General features: G+C 39.8%; 1 protein-coding gene across 1 annotated transcript in view; it reads right to left on the minus strand.

The window, feature by feature from the left end:
• Exoc6b (exocyst complex component 6B) overlaps window positions 1-23783 on the minus strand; it is a 491547-nt gene that overhangs the window by 82120 nt on the left and 385644 nt on the right. The gene's annotated exons all lie outside the window — the stretch shown is intronic.

Raw genomic sequence — 23783 nt, forward strand, 5'->3', positions numbered from 1 at the left:
TTTCCAGAGCCCTGGAGAAGAGGATAACAGAGAATTAATGACAGGAAAAGAAACAAAGATTAAACTCAAGAGTTGTGCTTCTATATTTGGGGGCTGAGGATCAGCTGAGGAGGAGCCCTAACACTGGCCCTAACAGGAACAAAGCAATATTGTTCTGTTATGCTAATTTTTATACAACTGGGCATTCTCAAAAGAATGAGTTAAAGCACAACCAGACAAAAATACTAATCCTCTTCTACTAAAAGTCTAGTCCTAAATACTGCAAATACTAAAGAAAAGAGATGTTTATTTTCTGAAACTCCCATTGGATTAAAGAGCAAGTGTAAGATTAAAGTAAAAACCCTGCAGATTGCTCTGGCACAATTGACTTTGGAGTCTAAATCAATCACAGTGGCAGCAATCATTTACACCCAACTAGAAGAGTTTCTCACACCCAGGTAGGTACTCACTAATGTGGTGGATTCAGTATTGAGATGAACTGTGTGCTCAAGCCCTTCAGCCAGTAGTTTAAAATGCAAACACTATGTTAACATGCTATATTTTAACTTCTAAGCATCTTTCCCCATCATAAGTTACCTAGGTTCCTTTTAATCCCCCACAAAAACCTTTTCATTTCTTTGTTCATTCAGTGAACAAACAAGCACGGAATTGCTATTTTGTGTCAAGAACCAAGCCAAAGGTATAAAAACAGTAAAAGAACACTGTTTATCTTACATAGTTTACAGCCTAGAGGAGGACAAACAGAAAAGTGGGTATGGTACCACCTGAGGTGCTAGGACAGTAAGCTCTGTTGGTACTAAGAGGTGTGGGCTTGAGTGGGGGTAGGGGTGGGATGGGGTGGGCAACAATCAGACTCATATTTTAAAGGAAAAGTAAATGCTTGTGAGAGAAGCTTCCTATACTGAAATTAGAAACAAGGTTACAATATATCTGTGTAGGACAACATGGGGACGGTAAGAACTGCACCTATAAGGAAGCAGGGTCTGCTCCTGGGGAAGATACCCAGTCCTTATAAGGTAAAAGTACAGAAAGGCCAAGAGCCTTCCCTAGAAGCCAACCCTTGATTTGTTGCTATACTAGCCTGCATTCTTTTTGAAGTAGGCAAGGGTCAAAGGGAATGTTCCAACTGTTACTTGGGAGTAACAGTTAAACCCAATCTTCTTAAACGCTCCTGAATCCTGAGTGAGTCTGCCTACAGCATAAAGTACCCGCCTCCTAAGGAGGGCACCTCAAAGGGCAGAAGAGAGAGGTGATCAAATTTGTACTTTAGTAAAGCTACTATGGCAGCTGTAACTGGATAAAATAAAACACCTTGGGAATTAATGAGGCATACTTTTGGGTATGTCTGGGGAGTACTGTTCTCAGAGAGGCTTAACAGAGAAGGGAAGACCCACTGTGGTGGTTTGAAAGAAAATGGTCCCCAAAGGCGCAAAGGGAGTGGTACTATTAGGAGGTGTGGCCTTGTTGAAGAAAGTGTGTCACTGGAGGTGGGCTTTGAGGACTCAATCAAGACCTAAGCCAATCAGTCTCTTTGCTGACTGTGGATCAAGGTGTAGAACCACCTCTCCAGCACCATGTCTGCCTCCATGACACCATGCTTCTTGCCATGATGATAATAATGGACTAAACCTCTGAACTGTAAGCCAGCCCCAGTTAGATGTTATCCTTTAAAGATGGTCATGGTGTCTCTTCACAGCAACAGAAACCCTAATTAAGACATCCACCCTGAAATGGGTTTCAACATTCCATAGGTTAGGGTCCTGGACCAATAAAAAAGGGACAAAGGCGAGATGTATACACTCACTTCTTGCTGCTTCCTGATTGCAAACAGTGACCACTGCTCTATACTCCTATTGTTAGGCCTTCCCAAGAACAATGAATCGTGTTCCTTCAAACCTTTAAGTAGCTTCATGCCATAGAAATAAAGCGCACTCTTCCATATAGTGATATTTTATTTATGTTTTAATAAATAAAGCTTGCCTGAATATCAGAAGGGCAAAGCTAAGCCACTAGAGGTCAGGCAGTGATAGCACACACCTTTAATCCCAGGATTTGGGAGACAGAGGCAGATGAATCTCTGTGAGTTCAATGCCACCCTGGGCTGCACAAGATGAATGCAGAAACAAATCTATGTGGTGGTTGGTGCCCCACACCTTTAATCCCAGTCCTAGGGAGTCATGCGCCTTTAATCTCAGCACTAGAGGGAATATAAAATGGGAAGAGAGAGAGGCTTAGACTGCTTAGTCTGCGGTCACCCAGCTTTGGGAGAAGTAAGTAGCTTGGCTGCTTTGCTTTTCTGGTTTTTGGTTTGAACCCCAATATCTGACTCTCGGTTTTTATTATTCATGCTACACTACCACTGAGCTATATTTCTAGCCTTGGAACTCCTTTTCAAACAGGAAAACCTCAATGTTCCTTACACACATGGTGACGAGATGAGGCCGAGATGTAGACTTAGATCATTCTGATGCTGTAGACAGAGGAATTTCACCCAGTAATAAATCCATTTTGGATGATTATTCTTTGTTTATTAGACCAACAGGAGCTTTCGCTCTAGTCAGCCCGTCAAAGCGCAGAGTGAGACTAAACAGTTTGTTTAGTCTAACAAGGGATGTTCTCAGCCAAAACAAGGAGGGACCCAGAATTTGCTTTTATAAAATATGACTTTATCACAGGATGATATAATATAATTAGAAGGAAAGGAGGCAATGACAGTTGCAACTGAGTAGTGCAGTTCTTTCCTTGTTCTGCATGACAAGTCACAAGACAAACAGTCTCAGGCAGTGACAAGGTGACAGAAGAGACTCTGGTAATGAACTATACAGTGTTCCCTTAATCATTGCTATCTAGAGCATCATTAGTGGATTGTTGACTAAGTGGGGGAAGCAAGCTACATGTTCACTTTAAAATATGATTTTTATGGACAGGGAAGAGGAAGTTTACTGGAGACTTATTCACTCTATACCATACAGGTCCTTGCCTACTCTCCATGTGAAATGCTTCCAGAAATTTGTTCAGCTCAGGTCTCCATGGACCACTTAGAGACTGGCAGCATCTCATATCTCTCTATGGTAATAACTGCCTTTTAAAACATGTAGATGCTATTTGATTTCCAACTTCAATAATCTCAGGTGCCTTTACTTCAGGAATGGATTCATAGAACAGGCAAGCAGAGTCATTTTTCTTTGCAGTTTTCATGCATTATATTCATACAGGCGTGGGCGGTTAAAACTCATCTTTATTTTCTGATTAGTGCTGCTCAGTTAATCCTCAAGCCTTTCACAGTCAGCACTAACAGATGTAATCTTCTTTCTGAAAGTACAATCGTCCCTGGACATATCCTGATTTCACCTGTTCAGGTCTCTGGGTATTCAATAAAGCAAGTTCAGCTGCTGTGCCAAGAGGCCACACAGAGTTCAAGGTAACACCTCACAGCCATCAGTAGGTTAATTATAATTTCATTTTCAAACACACCGACAGCATGCTTGTTTCAACTCCAAATGACCTTACCTGCTTTTTTTTGGGGGGGGGGGGTCTACATGGAGTATATTTCTGTCAGCAAATTGAAAGGCCACTCAGAGTTCACAGTAGCAATTCATATTTTTAACTGGTTGCCCAGACCTATATCTTCACCTCCGCAAATTCCAGAGAGACCTTAGTAGCTGTGAAGGAAGGAACAGGGATGAAGTCGAAAGAAATGGGGACAGGAGGGTGACAAGGTAAGAAGACAGCAGCTGAGATCTGCAGCGTCAAGGGGCTCAGTGCCAACAGCTCAAGAGGAAGGGCCTGCAGTTTGCGGGTAGAGCCTCTAGATACCAGAAACAAAACTGGCTTAAAAGTAGCCTCATGTTACAATCTGAAGTGATCTGAACATGGAGGCTTGACCCTGCATGAAGGACAGCAAGCACAAAGCTCACTTTTGCTTTCTGCAGAGGGTCAGAAGAGGAAGTCACAGATGAGCAGGGACTTTGGGCAAGGAAGGGCTCTTTGTCCCAGCAGTGAGGCTTGAGAGCAGCGAGCATCAATAAGGAAAGCTGGCTTGGCTTGGCTAAACCCTTGCCATCTTCTTCTGCCAGGACTGCCGGTACCACAGGAGACAACAGCAAGTTTTGTGGAAATTGTTTCTACAAACAACTGATCCATTTTTCAACCTTAAACCCTAAACCCTGAACAAGAAACCCTGAAGATTTTTCAAGTGTGCTTTCTGAGGCTGAAGAGCTGGACAGCGAGTGGTCAAGAGTACTTACAGCTCTTGCAGATGATCTGAGTTAAATTCCTAGCATCCACGTCAAGCGACCCACAACTACTTATAGCTGTAGCTCTACGAAATTTGATGCTCTCTATACATGTACATTAACATACACTCAAAATAAAAATAAATATTAGAAACTGCAAAAGAATACTTTCCATAATTAATCACTTCTCATATGAAATTTAAAATTTTTTTTGAGACAGGGTCTGATGTAGCCCTGGCTTATCCTGATCCTTCTGTCTGAAGTCTCCCAAGCTAGGATTTACTAAGGTGAGCCACCATCAGCCCTTACATGATTATGTTATTCTCCACTTCACAGAGTTTAATTTTTGTTTGTATTTATTTTTTTAAGATCTCCCTCCACATGCTGTAGGCAATTCAGATGCTCATAGTGTGAAGCAGATCATTTTATAAGTAGACTTAAGAGACTAAAAATAAGCACAAAGCCAACCAGCACACTTTAGCTTGGCTGGAGATCCACACCAATACTATGGTTGGCATGGGGTTTTGCTTCAGGTTGCTTAGAAGTCTTTTTAGAAACTTTTACTCCTCCTGGGCTGGGCTGTAGTTGTAGTTTTACAATGCAATGTGTCTTGTCAATCCTGTCTGACAACGTTCCCCATTCCTTTTGAGGATTCTTTTCTTGTAAGAGAGTAACAAATCTTTCCTTTTTCAAGCTTGCCCACAGTTATCCTAGGCTGCTTTTTTCAAAGCAGGAAGGTCATTTATGGTTCCTGTTAGATGCCCCACACATAATGTTTGAATGTTTTGTTGTTGTAAATCCACTGATTTAAATTTTCAGTTGTAGATCCTGTTTTCTCTTCCTTGAAAAGAATTTTATAAAGAAGCCCACACAAAAAAACACAGAGCATCAAAGTTGTTGAAACAGATTTGGTCTAAACTATGCAGAGATCTCTCAGTTTAGCTCTTCTACCTTCCCCGCCCTGGATTTCTAGCCCTCCTCTACAGAACTCAGTTTCTATGTGGCACAGCCTCCAAGCTAGGTGGGATCCAATGCTTGTTTGGGCAGACAGAAGGTTGCCAGATGGAGCAAGAATGTCCAAACACAGAACTGTATGGATAACCGTGTCAGAACATTCTACCATTACGTTATCATCTTGAGCCCAATGGTAGTGCTGTGGTTTGAATGTGCAATGTCCATGACAGGCTCATGTGTTTGAACACTGGGCCCAGCTGGTAGTGCTATGAGAAAGCTGGAGCCTAGCTAGCAGAACTACTGGGGATGGGCCGTACCTCTGCTTCTCTCTACTGCCCTGTGAAGGGCATCTTCAAGCTTGCACCATGGCCGGGAGCTGAGCTGTGTCATCATCCTCGCCACTGAGAACTGAAACCCCCTGAAACTATAAGCTCTTAAGTCCCTCTATCAGGTATTTTCTCCCAATGGAAAAAAAAATAATGCAAGTGGACAGGTGCTTGCCTAGTACTAAGAAATCCATGGACTCCATATTCAGCATTAAATGCTTGTGTTGAGTAGAAACTACAAAAGCCAAGCACATAGCACCCAGGATCTCTGGAGGCAGGAGCTTTGTTTATGTTACTGACTTACAATAATTAGCTCAATCTAGGTGTTAAGTAGACAACGTCACCTTAAACTCAACAAATACACTATCTGGACAGGAAAAACTTACCTTGGGCACAGAATTTGTCCTTTTAAATAGGTATGGATGAAACATTAAGATTATTTCACATCACTTAAGTTTCTTTTGAGATTTAGAGATCAGGCAAAGTATAGGAGATAGAAAAGGACTGGGGAGGGGCAAGAGAGACAAAAGAAGTAAATCTAGCCAAGACAATGTCAAGGGAGAAGCTGGGTCACACTGTTACAGGTATTTACTGCTGTAAGACTTGAGGGATATCATTCCTATGGCTGATACCAGGGCTTTGTAACTCTATTTTATCACAATTCTACCAAAAACCAACTCTTTGTGGGGATCAAGGCCTAAATTTTCCTAATTATTTCAAGTCTAATCTATCCCAATTCCTGATACACCTAAAAAACCCTGGGTTGAGTGTCAAATCAAGAAAAATAATACAGAGTTTGATCTTCATTTTAGGAGATTATTCCTTTCCATTCATCAATCAACCAGATATTTGTTACCATCATTTGGGATCCTAAGAAGGACAAAATTTGATGGCAGTATTGGGAGGTGAGTCTGACTGAAGGAAGTGAGTCACTGGGTCTTTGTTTCTCTCTTCCAATATGGCTTCCCTGCCATTATGGTCTGCCTTACCACTGGGACACAGGACTCAGATCAAATAATTGTGGAATTAAATTTCTGAAACTGTGAGCCCAAAATAAACATTCCCAACTTTTACGTATTGACATCAGGTATTATTTTATTTCAATAATAAAGGGATAACTAATCTAAGAGTTAGAACTAAGAATACAGTAGATAGATTTCAGAGTAGAATTGATCTAGTTGAAAAGAGGATTAGCCAACTGGAAAATGCATGCAAACAAAATGTCTAAACGGAGGCAAATACCTAAATTGAAGCAGAAAGGCAGAATACCTAGGACACAGTGAACAATGCCAGTACAAACATGTATACTTTGAATGCCAAGGAGGAGTCCAAGACATTTTAAAGAAAAAATAACTACTAGATTTCTTAACAGATCTAAGGGGAATTTTAAAGTTAATTTCGAAAACATATACATGGAGCTGTGGGGGAGATTTAGAATAGAGCATATTAGAATAAAAATGACAAAAAAGTCAAAGACAATATTTTTAAAAAAAATACCTTCAAAGAAATAGTAAACTTGACTTCAGCAATGAACATGACTGAATGATAGACATCAGAAGCTAATGGGGCTGCACCTCTGAAATGCTCAAGGAAAATAACAGGCAATTTAGAACTCAATACCTGTGATGGTTAATATTGACTGTCAAACCTTGAAGACAAGTCTGGTTATGTCTATAAGAGAGATTGAACTAAATGAGGTAAGAAGATCCACCATAAGTATAAGCAGTTAGGACCTGGGTCTGAATGAAAAGAAGAAAGCAAGTTGAATATGGGCATTTCTTTCTCTCTCTCTCTGCTCCCTGAGTACAGATGCAATGTGAACAGCTGCCTTAAGTCTGCTGCTGTGCCTTCCCAACCACAATACACTGTTTTCCTAAACTGAAAGTCAAAAGAAGCTTTTCCTTAATATGCTTTTATCATGCATTTTGTCACAACAACAAAACAAGTAACTAATACAATAGTTAAGGGAAATGTCATTGCTTTCATTTTTCAGTTACGAGGCCGTAAAATGGCATTTCAAAGCAAACAAAAATTGAGATAATTTAGCAGCAGTGGCAGCCTATGCTAAGAGGAATTTTAAAAAGAATGTGAAAAGCAGTAAGAAAGACTAAGTAGGTTAGCAAATATTTCCTATATTTAAAAAATAATACTAGTGTTTCATAACAGTTCTAAATGTACAACTTCTAGAAGACAAACTAGGCGAGAATCTAGATGCACCTGGACTTGGCAATGACATTTTAGATACAGCTTAAAGACATGATCCATGAAAGAAAGAACTTGGAAGCAGCAAAGATGCTCTTCTGCAGATGAATGAGTAAATGTGGTACATTCAGATAAAGAAACAATATTTGGCTCATTAAAGAGAAATGAGCCATTAAGCCAAGAAAAGTCATGAGAAAATTTAAAATGTATATTGCTAAATGAAAAAAGGCCAATCTAAAAAGACGACATACTGATGACTTATCTTTAGGACATTGAGAAATACAAAGACAGTGTATGGCAGTGATGGTGAATAGGTGCCACTGGGACTTCTGGGGCAATTCAAATAGTATGCATTATAGAATAATAATATGCTTGTCCCAACCACCACAGTCTAACTTCACAAGAGCTGCCAATGTGTTTTCAGTGGTGAGAGTGTGGGCAAAGCGCTATCATTTGTAATGAAAGCACCATTCTGGTAGGCATAAGGATAAAAGGGAAGGGAGGTCTAAGCCTCTAGGAAGGAGGAGATAAATGGAATATCTATCTTCTTTTCAGTTTTTCTGTAAATCTTAAACTACTCCAAACAGATAATACATGTTTTTGTTAAAGGATGATGACTTTTACAAAACCCCCAAATGGAAAATAAACCCTGCTAAATGCCAAAGAATAAAAATGGAAATCAGAAAATGTGTTAAGCTTAATGCTATGGAAAATATGACCTATGAAACTATGGCAGTGCCTCAAGAAACTCCTGGTCAGAAATGCAGATGTAGAAAAGAAGAAAGATCCTCCTCACAGGGTTAAAGACATGATTCTGCTGCTGCTGTTAAAGCAACTACCAAACTGAACAGAGGCATCAACAAAGCCCCAAATGGGAAGATATCAACAACAGGTTAAAAAAGCAAAAAATACCCAAGGCTAAGATTTGAGAAAGCATGTAAAAATACACCAGGAATAAGCACGTTTACATCAAAGGATTAGGAAACCTAGTTGAAAGAGACAAATTCTTAGAAAAACACAATTTACTAAAACAGAAAAACAGAGTGAGCAGAAGGCCTGCCTGGTAGTATATTGAGAGGCCCAGGCCTATAATTAGCAAGTTTATTACAAAGAAACTTCCTAATCACAGCAATTTTTTATATAAACTCCTTCTTAAACACAAAATGAGAATATTCTTCCCAGTTATCTGTATTGGACCTGAAAAAACAATTACAGAAAAAGAAGTGAGCAGAAGCCAGTGGGAGCCACAAGACTGTGTTGGTGTCTAGAGGTTCAAGTTGCATGCTGCTGAAAAGCAGGGAGTGTGTGGGTGCACATGATTGCTACACACAGAAAAATGCAAATCAAAACAACTCTGAGATTCCACCTTACACCTGTAAAAATGGCCAAGATCAAAAACACTGATGACAATTAAAACATTTTATATTTTGCATTTAAAGATTATAGAGTATGTAATTTTTCTTAGACTAATTATATAATTGATACATTGAAAGTTACATTAAAATTACATTGATAACTTTTAAAATCATGCAAAATTTGAATTTTGTTATCTATATGACATAAAACTATATTATTTTTTATATATAACGAGTGATCATGAGATTATTTTCACTGTAGCTTTAATTCTCAGGTATTTGAAAGCAGCATTCTTTTTAACCAAAGCTCTAGCCATAGCTATATAATAGAACTTGAGGTCCATAGCAGCTAGGTCACTGGTCCAAGGATACATTTTTAGTTAGCCATGGCATCAGGGTGAAAATAAGTTTTCTGACAACAGGTCAGACATTCTTGACACTGTGACACCTTTATTCTTTTGCATTATGGGTCATGTTAGCTCCATGGCTGATTTTCCAGACACACAAAAAGGAACTACAGCTATTAAAGAGATGCTGCAGCTGACAGCAATTCACAGACACGAGGGCACTTTACTCTCTCCTCCACCCTCAATAGTAAGCTTTCACCAGTTCCTGTCTGAAAAACATCTTTGGATAATTTTCAGCAGAGAAACAATAAATCAGGGATGTCAGTGGCTGCAAGAGGAGAGCCTTCCCAATTTTCATAAGCAAAATCTTCAGTGCCAGTACTGTCAGGTTTGGATGTAATTTTCCTGACGTTTGTGCTGTGGTTGCCTTGGCCCATCTTCCACTCACTAGCAAATATCGGTGGGAAATGTGATTTATGTCGACACCATACCAATGTGAAAACCTGATGCAGAGAAGAACTCAGCAGTCCTGCTAGGCATGGGAATGTGGTAAAGATAAGGTCCACCTAAAGAGTATTACTGCCCTGCTTCTGGTTTAAGATGAAGCTGATGAGTGGCTCAAGGACCCTTCCACCAAAGCAACCATGAATCCAGAAGAAAGAGCTGAGATCTAAAATGATAACTACTGATCAAACTGAGAAGGACTATCACAATAACAAAACTGGAACAGGGATGAGAACCACAGCCAAGAGCTCCTGTAAATGTCCCTTCCTCCACCTCTTTACTCCTACTTCTAGCTGAGAACCTAGGCTATAATGGTTTCCAACTTTGATCAATATTTTCAAAGGCTAGCTTCCTTGATTCCATTTCTAAGCGAGCAAGTCAGTATAGTCTGTGGTGACACTGAAGGATTCAGAATCGTGCATTATAAAGCTCTGTAACTAAGTTCCTAGTTTGCATCAAATCTGTAAAAATGGGTGGTGGTCTCACATAGCCAGGCTCTGGGTAAACATAAGTTTCTTTCTTTGGTACAGATATCCAGGGTGTTTGTGTGGTAAGTATACCCTTGACTTTATAAGAAACTATTGGATTGTTTTCTCAAGTATCAGTGCCATTTGATACCTACCAACATTTGTTCGGCATGCTAAAAGCAGCTGAAGGTTCACAAAGCTAAATATCTTTTCTCTCTATCCGACTTAGTACTTAGAGTAGCTAATACTTACTACCTATTACTTACACTACCTAGTAATTTTGCTATCTAGTACTTATACTCCCTAGTACTTATCCTGCCTAGTACTAGTCCTATCTAATAGGTATCCTACCCAGTACTCATACACATTATATAATATGACAGAGGGCAAAATTGGAGGCATCAATTTGAAACATCACAAAGCCACAATATGGGCATGGATGAGATTTAAGATCACCATGTGATTAGGGCAGCAGCTTTTCTATTCATCTGGCCCATTAACATGAGAAAAAGGAACAATGGACATCAAGTGGAGACTTGGACACGACCTGTGGGTCTAGGTTGGCCATATGCATCCAAAAACAGCTTTTGAAATGAAAATTCCAGCACCGGAACTGTGGGCCTAGAAATATACACCATGAGATATGTGGCTTGAGGACAAAGTGTCCTTGCTCTCTCTTCTGGGTTCAAGAAGCACACTACTGTGCTAACTCCTCTCTTGGACACAAGAGTATTCTTTGCTTTTCATTTCTGGTGTTTCAAGAACTCAGCATGGCACACAAACTCCAATAAGCATCCTCTGTGGCGAGTAAAATACAGTATGTCAAGGGGTACACAACTTAAGAACACACTATTGTCCTTAACCATTTCAAAGGAGAAACATACCTTTGAAAAAGACAACATAAAAATCAGAAGAAAACTTTTTGAAAACTGCTTTGTATTAGGAGAATAGAATGTAAGGATGCAAAAGTCAATAGTGACAGGGTGTCGGGGGTTGAAACTGAGGAAAAGCAAGCAGGAGTGGGCTCTCCATCAGACATGGGTGTTGGTAATGAACAACTGTTTCAGCAGTTCAGTGAGTCCAAAGTACAACCTTAACCTTTTAGAGCCTTTAGATAATAAAAGACTAACTAGAAAGCAAAGAGCTGTATGAGGAGAACAGGGCTGACAAATGTCTTCCCATCCAAAAGGAACATTTACGAAGCCTTTCTGCTTCCCTGGTCTCAACTTCATTCTTCACAGCAGAAGCAGACCATCAAGAGCCTGATACAATTGCTCAGCTCTAAGCTTCTGACCAATATGACTCTAATTTGAAGGCATGTGGAATCAGGAAAGCACATGTGGAGAACAGGCCACAATCGCCAACATCTGTCTCTGCTCAGAAACGGGAATGCATCCTCCTGCTCCTCACCAGCCTGTCTTTCCCTTGAATGCACACATGCAGAGTTTAATGGCTAATAATCTCCAGGCAGTATGTATGAGTTTCTATAATGATTGGCCAGGATGACCTTGCTTGATCAATCACTTGATAACATCACATTTAGTGAGACTCAGTGGAACTGCAGTTCGATCTTAACCACAATCAGTGCGCTGGCTCCACTAGGGCTACTGCTGCTACATTACAGCCTCTGCTTCCTTTCAAACTGCACACCCTTCATGGTTTTGCCTTCAGCCTTCTAACATTTCAAAATCATTTTTCTTCTTTAATTTTTTTTAATGTATTTGGGAATTTGAGATATGTAGATTTGCTATGTAGCTCAGGCTAGCTTCAGCCTCCCAGGTGCAACGATTGCAGACACACATCAATACACTCAACTTCAGAATATCTAGTCTCCTTTTGCCTCCTTTTTGGTAGCAACACAATCTTCTTTATATTACCACAATGAGTACACACCTAATCACTGGTTTTGTGATTTCTGCCTTGCGTCCTTCTTCATCACCTCCTTCACTTTTGTTTATTAGCTGCACAGACAGCTTCCTTGACTTTCTTTTTGCTAAATACTAAGAATGTATGTGAAAAATCTCAACTTAGTCAAAAAATACGAATTTACATAATTTATCAGTATCAAAAATAAGGGAGGGTCTATTTACTGCACATTTTTATTTTTTCATTTTAATGTTTTAATGGCGTGGATGTTTTGTATGCATATATGTCTAGGCACCATGTGCATACTGCACATTTCTTTCCCAGTTTGACAAATTAGATATTTCCAACTGAGTTATCTGTTTTCAAAATATTTACACAAAGGATATTAATATTTTAAACATTAAAATGTCTCAAAAATTATTCACATTTCAACATGCTTTAAGCATATTAACTTTTAATCCTGGCCCTCAAGACACAAAAGCAGGTAGATTTCTATGAGTTCAAGGCTAGTCTGGTTTACCATAGAAAGTTCCAGTATAACTAGGGCTACACAGAGAGACCTTGTCTCAAAATCAAACAAAAAAATTTTAATATACTCTATCAATTCATTCATGCAATCTTATTGCCTAAGAACAACTTTATCCTAGATTCTTTTCCATTAAATGCTTACATGTGTTTTCATTTTCTTGCATTTAATGTCAGAGCAGAAGAGACTCTTATGAGAGGAAGGAACAGATAGTAAAAACTTTAGGCTTTTGGCTGCAACTCATTCTCTGCTGCAGATTTCCAGCTCTGCATTTGTAATGTCAAGAGACTGTTGAAAACAAGAAAATCAGAGTACACTCTTCTAAGCCCTGGTGACACACCTAAGATATAGGAAGTCATTATTTACTGTGGTTTAAGAAAGTAAAAGTGAAACTAGCATTTCAAGAATACATCAGAACTAGAGTGACCCAAATGTGCTCTCACTGAAGACCACAACTGCTTTAATCGTGATGTAATTTCTTATGACATGTTCATTTTATCAAGTAGAAAATTTGGCTTTATTATAATACAGGAGCAGGCCTAAGCATCTGCCCCATTTCTCACTGAACTTCAGTGAAGGTGCTACATGAACACAGAGGTATGGATCAATTCTAAAGGATATGAAATAACAACACATTAAATATGTTTGCTTCTGAGTAAGTTAGCATTTAAGCCTGAAATGCTGATTCCAGCATATGCATATGGAAAGGTGTTTGGTTCTACGTATCACTCCTATCTGGTCATCACTGACTATGCCTCACTTTTCAACCAATTCACTGGAAATATGAGACAGATGATTATATATAAACTCCTAACAATGAAAGTGATATATATGTATACATATACATATACATCCATCCTTTTGTACACTGTAAAGATTTGTCACTCGAATTGGTTTAATAAAAAACTGACTTGTCAGTTAGCCAGGCAGGAAGTTAAGGGGGACAACAAAACTGAGAATGATGGGAAGAAGAAGGGCAGAGTTGGAGGAGTGGTGAGCAGATGCAGAGAAAAGCAAGACTGGCATGCCATACTGAGAAAAGGTACCAAGTCAGGTGGTAAAGTACAGATAAAGAATATGGTTAATTTAAAATGTAAGAGTTATTTAGTAATAAGCCTAAGCTATCAGTTGAACATTTACAATTAATATTAAGTTTCTGAGTGATTATATGGTAGCAACTGTGGAACAGAAACTTCTTGCTTCTGAAGAGGACACTGGTTTGATTCCCAGCATTCACACAGAAGTTCACAGCTCCAGTTCCAGGAGTTACAATGCCGCCTTCTGACCCTCCATAGGCACTATGCACACATGTGGTACATAATACATAAAACAATAAACACCTAAAGAAATCAGAATGTATACTTAATTAACCCAATTTAAAAAGACTTCTAATATATCTCTTCAGATCTGTTTGATGACATCACTGGTAACATGCTGTAATCTATTTCTGTCATAATGTATTGTGAACAATTTGAACATAAATTTGGATTTTCTATCTTTAATAAGTAAAACCAGCCTATGGTAGGTTCATACCACTTTTAGAAGCACAGTGATTGCCATGAACTAGGCACTTTCTCAGTGCTTTATTGAAATATGTACCATTATTTATTTAACAAGATTAATAAATCAAATTGTGATTGATCAAAATTCCAACCTTGTCACTGAACAATTCTATGACAAGCTTCTTTGTGCATTCCCCTTTAAGCAGTCATATGATTACTCCCCTAGAATAAATTAAATGAGTGGAGAGCAGAGGCAGGAAGTAATAACAGCAGACACTCAGCATGCTTGGGACAGGGGGAGGTGAGCACTGCACAGAATCTTTGACATGCACAAGCCCAGTCTGCCCCCACAAGAACTACTCCAGGTAAAGAGTACGAATGACTTTCTCACAAATGTGGACAGTACAGAAAAAAAAAAAAAAAAAAAAAAAAAAAGGCCACCTGCTAGAGAATAATAAAGGCTCCATAGTCAGCAGCTAGAGTACTCGACAAGTTTAACTGACTTGGTTGTCTTATAGTTCACTTGTCAAACAACAATCGAAAGGTTTAATCTCATGGAAATTCTATATGTAACAAAATTATATATAAAAAGTAATGAGTTCTGATTCCTTCTCAGAAGCCAGTGAGTTGAGAATGTCATAGACAGTATATACCTTGGGGCTCGCTAGCTCTGTTAGAAGACTTTAGAGAGGGGAATGTCTTGGTCAAGGTTTCTTCTATTGTTCTGATTATATACCATGACCATAAACAACTTGGGGAGGAAAGGGTTTAATTTTAGCTTACAATGAGGTCATACTCCATTGCTAAGGGAAACCAGAGCAAGAACACAAACAGAGCAAGAATCTGGAAGCAAAAGTTGATGCTTCCTGGAGAAATGCTGCATACTGGCCTGCTCTTCCTGACTTGCTCAGTTTGTTTTCTTCTACATTCCAGAACCACCTATTCAGGGGTTCCATATTAAGTTCCAGTGAAATTTTACAATCCCTTCCTAAGTGATGTGCTACTGGAGAGTGCCGAACTATTGCAAGTGTTGGTACAGAAGCAATGGGCACTCTTCAGCCCAGGCTTCTGAGAACCAATGGCCTGCAGGACACTGAGGACCACACTGTGAAGTGGGATGGAGAGAAAGGACAGGAGGAAAACAACAGCAGGTGCTTGGTTATTCTTGAATCATGTTACTCAGATTTCTCTGCCATTTTTCGTGAGGGTCTATTGAATGGCGGATCTGGCTAAAGGTGATGTGATTTAAATGTCCTCTTTATCACTGCACTCACATCTGACGATCTGTCAGGAGGACCTCTGCCTGGTGTGCTGACATTCCTCACTCCAGGCTGTTCTAACGACCAGGCATTTCTTCACACTTACGTGCACTGCTGGACAGGAGGCTGCCCTGTCCCTACAGAGTATTGAAATTCACAACATCCATTTCCAGTTATGAGCTCCTTTCACACTTAGACATGTTCTTTTTACCCTAAGCATTTTAAAGTGATTTCTGCATTTCTTAACACTGCTCTTCCATAATTCTCATTGCCAACTTATGACAAGAGCTTTGGGCTCATGGTGTTTCTCTCTAAAATGAGTATCACCAAGTGATTGGGGGCATTTATTAGCAGGTATAATCAAGATGCATTTTCTATATGGAAACAGATCGTCAACTGGTTCTGAAAGCAGTATCATCTGTTTTAGAGCAGGCAGTACATTACAAAGTAAAGTCAGCAGAGCTGCAGCAGAGAATGTCCATCACACACAAGGCAAAGCAGAAGCTTGTGCCAATGTCTGGCTGGCTATGTGTTCATAAACAGTGGAGAAGTTCAGGCAGAGGATTCTGGCTTCCCATAAGCTATGGACAGTTGGGGGCAGTTTTACCTTAAAAGGCTCACTCTGCTGAAGTAAAGCTGCAGTCTCCTTCCTTGAGCTGTGTTGTAACTAGAAGTGTGCAGCGAAGATGAGTCTGGAGAAAGTTCTTAAGAAATGCAGTCACACAGAATTCTTAGATATCTATACAAGGTTAGAGACCACCATACATACAAACATAGTTGGAATCCCTTATGTGACTGATGTTTTTGAAGACTGGCATTGCTGTCACATTCCTGTCACCTTATTCCTTACACTAAATAGAGATTGCCCAAGTATATTTTCCAGAGGATCAGTGCTTTATTCCTACTATGGCTTATCACTCACTTCTTAAAGAAGTACCAGTGGAGGGAGATGATGGTAAGAGCACTGAGCCTTCTAACATACCTTCGCTGGTCCTGTGAACCAATAACAATTGTTGAGAACACAGTTTTAAAAGAAACCAAAAGTGAATACCATATTTTTCCCTGTAAGATTGCTGCTGCTTTACTGTTTCCTTTAATCATGCTTTTATGTATCAATGAGGCAGGTAGATGGTATGATGTGTGCCCCAGTAGGCTATGAAGCCTTAGTAATTACATTAGTTTATCTAAGAAAGCAGCCATACACAATCAAATATGTTTTGACATTTTCCTTACAACTTTATTTTGCTTGAAATAAAACAGGAAAGAAATTTCAAATGGCATCAGTGACATTTAAATAATTAATTATAAGTTAATTTGGATATGATCTTCTTTCTTTACCTTCTTAATTTTTCTGACTTTAATGATGTAATAATCATCCAGGTTTCTGTATGCTTTGTACTATAAATTAATAACAATGGACTTCAATACAGAGTGTCTTCTCTTTCTGTGAACATGTTCATTGGATTCAGTCAATAAAATTTTTTCTATTCTATGAGAGAGAGAGAGAGAGAGAGAGAGAGAGAGAGAGAGAGAGAGAGAGAGAGAGAGAGAGAGAGAGCTGAGAAACAGGAAGAATACTCTCAGAGGTAGCAATGAAGAGGGGGGCATCAGTAGGTGTGTGGGCGTGTGTGTGTCTAATCTATAATGTCTTGAAGAACAATAAAAGGCCTCTGGCTTTTCCTGAAAAGTGAAGCAGGGTGCCACTGTGGGATTTGGGGCAGTGAGTGATAGGATCTAAATTTTACTTTAATTTTTCTCCTGTTTCTTATTATACTGAGAACAGTCTGTAGAGAGACCAGTGAGAAGTGACAACTTAGTGTTAGATGAGGGGAAAGCTGCAAAAGACTGGGTTGTGAATATGCTTTATGAGAGAGAAAACACAAGTTTTTGACAGACTGTATGCAAAATACAACAAAGCCATTAGTTGAGTAAGGAGACCTGTAGAAGGCACAGTGAGGGAGCCAGTTCTGGAGCATTCTATGCTCTGCCAGAAAAGGACACACGTGGTATGCTGTGCTGCCACACAGGATTTGCGGTGAGTATGAAGAATGTGTCAATCTTCAACACATTGCTCCCTCATCCCAATACTTTCTGTCGCTCAGCGGGGATCTTCGGTAAACTACTTGATTTAACAAAATGATTTAAACATTATTTTGAAGATTTTAGCACCCTGGACTTGGTGAACTGCAGGTATTGGAATTCTGGCCTGTTTCTGGAGTGCCTCTAAGTGGGCCACCAATACCACAGAGGTAAGGGCAGGAGTAACAGTGAGAGGATCCAGGCTATATCTGCACTGAGAAAATGCCCCTTTGGGAGCACAAGAATGAAAAGGCAAAGTCTGACAGGATGCAGTTGCTCAGAGGACTCAGAACACAGAACGCTTGTCTGAAATTACATTTCCTCTGCAAGCAGCAGAGCACAGTAGTAGTGGGAAGCTGCCCACCTGCACCCTGCTCTCTGGCAGCCCTTCTTCCTGACTCTTACTATGAAGTCGTTTCCTCCTGTTTGCCTGTCTTGCCTGTGGTCATGACATCTAAATTCCATTTAACACTATCACATAAAAGAAAAAATGAAGATCATAGAGTGAAGAACAATGATGATTATATTTACTAATAAGTATTTGAGAACAACTATGATATAGAAATGCAATCTAGTTCCACTCACTTCTGAGATGTCACAAAACATTATGAAGTTGATGCATTAGGGCAACAATTATAAAGGCCTAGCATAGGCAAGGACTATGTGACCTATCAGGGGAGGGGACATCAAGGGCAAATAAAAGAGGGTTCCTGCTCTTGATGAATGCAGAATCTAACGAAAGCAGGTGATCAAACAACTAATTATAAAAGCATTTGTAATGAAGGGACATAGAAAATGTCAGGGACTCAAAGAGGGAACAATTAACTACCTGAGAAGGTTGGAGAAGATTTATAAAGAGATGACATTTGAGCCAAACTGTGAAGGAAGGGAAAAAGGTTGTCACTCCATTGAGATAAAACACGCAGTGACAGGCAAGGGGAGCCTCAAGATTTTTCCCAAATGAGAGAGGCAATTGCAGTGTCTGAGTGGAGGTTATATGGTGAAAGACAACGGGAAGAGGATACCAAAAAGGCAAGGTAGCACCACACCTGCTTGACCAGGGGTTTGTGCTTTGTTGTTTGGGCAACAGAGAGCGCGCAGCCTCACTGGAAAGCAGGTAAATGACATGACTCACAGTGGTGAGAACATGGTGAGATCAAGAGAACTAAAGCTGAGTTCAATACTTCTCAGAAAGGACAAGGGACACGCTGATATCTGTGGCCCTTGCCACTCTGTCTCTTTTCACTATCACGCCATCCAAGCATGCAGTGAAAGGAGAAAAAGGCCACACAGAAAGAAGAAAGGTGGCTAGGCCTTCAAAGAAGACACATGGAAAACTACACTTCTCTTTAATTATTTGCCTCAGAAGTCATTGGGCAAGAAGTAAAAGTGTCACATGAAATTGACCCTGGTTGGATTGAGAAGGCAAGGAAATATGTACAGCCATATACAGTTTTGTGTGACAAGCAAACCAATCACCCTCCCAGGACTACAGCCAATACTGAGATAACCAGGGAAGGAGAGTGCTTATTCTAGATCGTGGTTTGAGAAGTGTCAGTTATCAGCTGGCGGTTCTGTTGCTCTGAAGAGGCAGTGCATTATGGTGGGAGTACCTGGCAAAGCACAGCTGCTCAGTTCATGGACAGGAGTGAAAAGAACAGAGAAAGGTGGAAGCATCTGGGGTCTACTATCTTTTCTAAGGGTACCCACTCAATGATCTACAGGCTTCCCATGACACTCCACCTGGTATTATGTTTGGTCTGTTTTAATCTTTGCTATTGTTTGTTTACTTTGTGTTTTGAGACAGGATTCCTCAAAGAAGGCTAGTCTCACCTTAAACCTGCCATCTCTTGCTTGGCTTCTAGCCCCTATTCTTGAAATTTCTATCTTTTTCCAATAGCCCCAATCAGGCAAAGCAAGCCTTTAACACATGGGCCTCTGGTTCCCACTTCAGAGCTTCACATGCTGCCCTTTACTAAGACTTAACTTCTGAGAAGTCTTAGTCCTGCCTTTATTGCTTGATTAGATTAAGCTAAGATTAAATTAGAGATATGTTGAATCAGATAGAAAAGATCATCCATTATAGAGTCAAAATTTAAAAAAAAAAACTATGGTGCTGGGGAGATGGCAGGCAAGACACTTGCTGCACAAACATGACTAGCTGTGTTTTCAGATGTCAAAACTATCACTGAAAATATCCCAAGGAATATCTCCAAGTGACTATACCTAGTAAGTACTTCATCAAGTTTGAGATTCAAAGCCAATATACAAAACACAGCTGTACTTCCATATGCTCCAAAGGAAGAAATAAACACTGGCAGTAAAACAGTAACAGCATTGTAATGAACATGTGACATGGAATCACTTTGGCAAAATAGGCAAGATTTGCTGAAAGTTACACAGCACCACGATAGACAATGGAGAGACAACAACCAAGAAGGAGAATGCTAAATGTCAGAATGACAATTTTCTCCAACAGATCTACAAATTCAAAATAACCCTGATCAAAACTTTAGAAAGTGATCTTTCATGGTTGAAAGTCAGCCTTTCATTTCATGCCAGGCCAGTGTGTGTGTGTGTGTGTGTGTGTGTGTGTGTGTGTGTGTGTGTATACACAAATATTTAAATGGTTTAGAACAATCAAACAATGTTGAAAAAGATAAAGTTGGAGAACTCATGCTTTAAGATATCAAGATTTAACACAAAGGTCAAGAGAAACTAAAGGGTAAGCACAGACAGCAACTAAAAAAATACAGGCAATCCAAAAAGATATCAACACATTTAGGACAAACTAATTTTTTAAAAAAAATTTTAAACATAATTTAAATTGATTCTTTGGGAATTTCACATCATGTACCCTAATCTCACCCAAAGGAAAACTTAAAAAAAAAGAAAAAGGAAATAATAAGTACAGATAAAAATATTAAAACAAATAATCAAAAAACACGAAAATTTAAAAACACGTCACCCCTCCATCTTTCCCACCTCTTTTTTGCCTCTTCATTCCTCTTAGTGGCACTGGGAGCTGCGGTGTATCATGCAATATACTCTTTTGTTCTGATGTGGGAGGATCTTCTGTTTGAGTTGATTTCATTGGTTAATAAAGAAACTGCCTTGGCCCATTTGATAGGCCAGCCCTTAGGTGGGTGGAGTAGACAGAACAGAATGCTGGGAAGAGGGAAGTGAGGCAGATGCTTCAGGCAATCACCATGCCTCTCCTCTCTGAGACAGTTGCCATGAAGCCAGCCACCAGGTCAGACATGCTGAATCTTTCCCGGTAAGCCACTACCTTGTGGTGCTACACAGATTATTAGAAATGGGTTAAGCAAAATGTGAGAATTAGCTAATAAGGCTGAAACTAATGGGCCAGGCAGTGTTTAAATGAATACAGTTTGTGTGTTGTTATTTCCGGGGCTAAGCTAGCCGTATAGGAGCCGGGAGGGACGAAAAGCAGACCTGCTGGCCTCATCACTACATTGTTCAAACAGCTTTACTTGCAAATGTTCGTTGCATAGTATTTCTTAGTCACATTCAAGTCCTCTGGTTTTTGGTACACCGTCAGTACTGGACCCTCACCAAATCTCCTCTCAGATATCCTGCTGTTGCCCTGAGTCATGGAGATCCTGCAGCTATGTTCTGCAGGGTCAGTCCCTTCAACACAGTATAGCAGGTCATAGATGGGGGGTAGATGTTGAGGAGAGCCAATTCAAAGCCCTGAAAGTGTGCATGGGTGGTAGCTGGGTTATTCTATTCAGGTTTCTGGGACCACCCCCCTCACATGAGGGGTGGAATCTGCTCTCCCACATCTGTGGTGAAGGGTGGAACCAGCTTTTCCAAGTTTGTGGGCAGCTCTTCTATGAAGGGTGTGGCTAATTTTTTAAAGATTTATTTTATTAATTATGTGTACATGTGTGTCTATGTACATACATGTGGGTCGAAAAGGAGGCATTGGATCACTTGGAGCTGGAATTATAAGGCAAAAGTGAGCTGCACAGCATGAGTACAGGGAACCAAACTCATGCCATCTGCAAGAGTGTTCTTAGTTGCTAAGAGATCTCTCCATCCCCTCTATTGATTTTTGATAAAGCTGTCAAGGCATATCAATAAAGCACAGCTTTTTAAACAAACTGTGGTGGAACCTGTACTGCACTTCACATTACAATGAAAAGCTGATACAAGATATACCATCACAGACCTAAACCTAGAAGCCAGCATTGTAAAGCCTAGAGAAAAAACAGAAAATCATTGTGACCTGAGTTAGCTGAAGATTTGTTGTTAGAGAGGAAACATAAAGCAGGAACAGATTGAAAAGAATAAGCTAATGTCACTGTAAATAAAGTGCCATCAAACAAGCCAAAAGCTAATGGTCTACCAAGCACTACCACACAAAGAACCAAGGGCTTATGTCCTACATTGTCATGAACTAGGTGTCTTCTTCATCTGAAGAAGTCAAAGACCCTAGAAAATACACAGCGGAGTTCATCAGACCTTCTAGCTTCCTTTCAAGGACCCAACCTTTATTGAATAAATGAATGAATGACTGACTGAATGAATGATCTACCCCTGGTAAAACTTCCATGGCTTTCATGCAGTTGTCCTCTACTGCTAGTAGTCTTTCTCCTCTATCTCCCAGACTCCTAAAGCAATTCCATAAAGACTTCTGTAATTAGAACTCCTACATGGTGAGAGGATACTGAGCAGAAAACAGCTCTCCTTTATCAACCTATTTGCTTCTGACTTGGACAGATAACTCCTGAGCTTGCATCCTGACACTCAGCTCTACACGTAACTAAAAAGGGCCCCTTCAAGCAACAGTACTTGGAAAGGACTTCTATGAACATTTTCTGGTGTTCTTTTTCTGGTATTGAAAAGACTGTATTCACTGTGTTCTATCTTGACCTATGCTGATCCAACCATAGCTTATATAAGGCTGGAGGTCATGTTTAGTAAATGTTTCTATCTGTCTTTTCACAGAGCAATGTTAGATCTACCAACTGAAGAACAGGAGTTTATATTTCCTATTAGTTTCCTTTGATGGAGGAGGTATAATCCTGAAGGGCACAGGTGCCAGTAAAACAATGTGGGTAAACTATTACTTTATCAAAACTAACAAACAAACGAAAAAACAAACCTTGTTTCCAAAAGCCAAAGACCACCTTTTGAAGTTTTGAAGTTAACGACCATTTTTATACCAGGCTGCTATCAATTCGAGTTAAAAGTCCTTTTCTGAGAACCTGGGTATCAGTGTATAACATAACATAACGGTCCATGTCTCAGGGGTGTTGTAGGAAGATTTTGCAACTGTGCCTAAAACTGAACAAAGCACACACACAAAATACCTAGGCTACACAGTGAGAGCCTGCCAACAGTGATAATAATAATGATGATGAAAATAATAATAATAATTTTGGAAACTGTCTTAAAAGTCCCCCACATTCCAGCAGGTTAGACTAATATGAAGAAGCATTTGTGGGAGGTGGCTTCCTGCTAGCAACTTCTTGTTTGTGATAAGAAAGAAACTGATAACTGGCACCTTGGGCCTTTTGAGATCTGCATCTGTCTCATTCCTACCTGCCTCTGGGAAAGTCTCCCAGTTAGGGAGTAGTTTAGAATGGTTATCCTGTGGATCAGAGGGATATTTTAATGTGTGCTCAATCACAGAATCAGCCTTTGATGTAAGTGGGTTTTCTACTAAGACTAGCATTCAAATGGTTAATAGAGGGAAGGTTCATCTTAGGAAACACATAATGTTCAATACGCACACACACACACACACACACACACACACACACACATTTGATTTTAAAACAAAACCTTTATTGAGTATAATCAAGACATAGCAGAAAATAGGAGGTGATGCTGGACAAAAGTTTCTGAGTTGTTCTTCCATTCTAAGTAAAGCTATTGGTTCCTTTTTACTTTAACAAAAATAGCATCATAGTCTGTTCCACAGCTACAAAGAAGTGGACAGGCATCTCTTTAGGCACACTGTTGTTTTCAAGGCAGGGCCTGACTGTGCAATGGAAATGCACTGTGTTTACTTTAGACACAGGCAAGAAGTTGGGGAATAAGTGCCCTAGAGGGAATATCTGCAGCTCATTCTAAAAAAAGCCCAGATATCTTGGGATAGCTCAGTGTGGAAGTACCTTGCCAACAAGTTT

The sequence above is a fragment of the Arvicola amphibius genome, chromosome 2, assembly GCF_903992535.2.
Source record: "Arvicola amphibius chromosome 2, mArvAmp1.2, whole genome shotgun sequence".
Taxonomy (NCBI): domain Eukaryota; kingdom Metazoa; phylum Chordata; class Mammalia; order Rodentia; family Cricetidae; genus Arvicola; species Arvicola amphibius.